The following is a 2,036-nucleotide window of genomic DNA, read 5'->3' on the forward strand; positions in this document are numbered from 1 at the left end:
TTCGGGTGATTTCTCCAATTAGAATTATAGTAATTGCCATAATGATTGTTCCCTTGATTAACAAAAGTTGCATTGACTTATTCATGATGCTCACTTTGCACATGTCCATAGGGATAATTGTAACTAGAATGTAAAACACTTGAACAAGTTATATATGATTCATTGGATGCATGATAGGAATTGTTAGGGAAGGAAGATACTTGATTTGCCGAGTTTTGGTTGATCAAAAATTGATCAAACCTTTGAGATAAGGATTTCATCTCGGTGGCTATTTCATTGGAATGGTCAACTTGATATAAGCCAACACTCTTCCTTCCACTTGAATTCCTATAATTCTTAGAAGATAAAGTTCAATGCAAAGAATTTTTACTCATGCTCTCATAAAGACACCACACATCATCCTCATACCTATCAATGTAAGAGCCACCCATGGAAGCATCAACCATATCCTTGTAATTATCGGATAAACTCTCAAAGAAATATTGAACTAATTGTCATTTGGGCATGTCATGATGTGGACACTTCCTAATCAATTCATTAAATCTTTCCCATGCCTCATGGAACGTTTCCCCACCCCCGTGTGAAAACTCTCGAATTGAGGTTCTCATAGCATTGGTCTTAGAAACCGGATAGTACTTCTTCAAGAACTCTTGCTACAATTCTGCCCAAGAAGTTATTGAAAAAGGCCTAAGATTGTTAAACCAATAGTTTGCCCTATCTTTAAGGATGAATGGAAAAAGTTTAAGCCTTAAGACCTTTTCCGGCATGTCCGTGTATCTCACGGTAGAACATACTTCAAGAAACTCATGTAAATACTTGTAAGGTTCTTCACTTGGAAGTCCATGATAGTTAGAAGCATTTGAATGGTTTATGGTTTGATTTCATAATGGTGTGCTCTAAATGGTGGCAATTGAATGCATGTGGGTGCATTATATTAATTAGGCACATAGTGATCTCTTAAAGCAATGGGAGGGTTAACAATTGGAGGTGCAACATGGGCACCTTGATTGCCTTGAACTATGGGAGGTTGTGGAACAAACAATGGCCTAGGCATTCCCAATGGAACTTGGCCTTGTTGTTATGGTGGGTGAATGAATGGCCTCGGCATGCCTAATGGTACTTGCATGTTATCATGATGCATATTGGGGTGGAGGATACCTTGTTGGTCTATGTGACCAAGGTCTTCCACATGGTCCTCATCATGTACTTCCATTATAGAAGTAGAATGATTAAAATTACCCCTTCCCCTAGGTGTACGAACAATGGATTCTAAATTCAAATTAAGAGGGATAAGAGTATGATTTAATGACCTTCGACCATGCATGCACAAGCAAAACACAAACAAGTAACAAACAATCTACAATCATTTCACCTTCGCAACAATTCCACAATCAACAAACTTCCTCCACATACAATGATCCCATATTCCTATGCTATCAACAATATGCAAAGAACAATAAAATTGCCTCCACGTGGGCTCACGATTTATCTAAGAATTGAAATACAAGCCTTCACGCGGGCCGATGATTTAACTAGATATTGAGTTAAGAAAGAGCTCACAAAGGGTCCTTTAGCACTTCAATTCAATTTTAGCCTTGCAAATTTTTTTAGATTTTAGCTTTTTCCTTGCTTTTGCTTAGCTTCTTACTTAAAATGCTCATTTGCTCACCTTCTAGCTCAATGCACCTAGTCAAACAAGAACCACCACAATAAGTAACCAAAATGAAAATGAAAATAAAGTAAAGACATGATCAAAAGAGCACTAATTCCTAATTGATTCCACAAATACGATGTTGCCTTCAATCAATCCCCGGCAACGGCGCCAAAAACTTAAGCTGGATCGATCCTCTATGGCGGCACCTTTTTAGATAAAGACAAATCTGAGATATTTTGGAGATATTTTTGGGAAAGAGACAAAAGTGGTAGGTGTGGTGGTACAACTGGATAAGATGGAATCTTTTCAATTGATCGGAAGAAAGTTGGATCGATCAAACTTTGTAGAATCTTTGGATAAGGACAAAAGAGCTTGGATCCAT

The 2,036-nt window shown here is 37.7% G+C and overlaps 1 pseudogene; it reads left to right on the plus strand.

The window, feature by feature from the left end:
- The first annotated feature begins 504 nt into the window (after positions 1 to 504).
- Positions 505 to 603, plus strand: LOC132272061 (small nucleolar RNA R71; annotated as a pseudogene).
- The last annotated feature ends 1,433 nt before the right edge of the window (positions 604 to 2,036 follow it).

Source organism: Cornus florida, unplaced genomic scaffold (assembly GCF_030987335.1).
Source record: "Cornus florida cultivar Cherokee Brave unplaced genomic scaffold, ASM3098733v1 CherokeeBrave_3.0.0_Hap2_Chr08, whole genome shotgun sequence".
NCBI lineage: Eukaryota > Viridiplantae > Streptophyta > Magnoliopsida > Cornales > Cornaceae > Cornus > Cornus florida.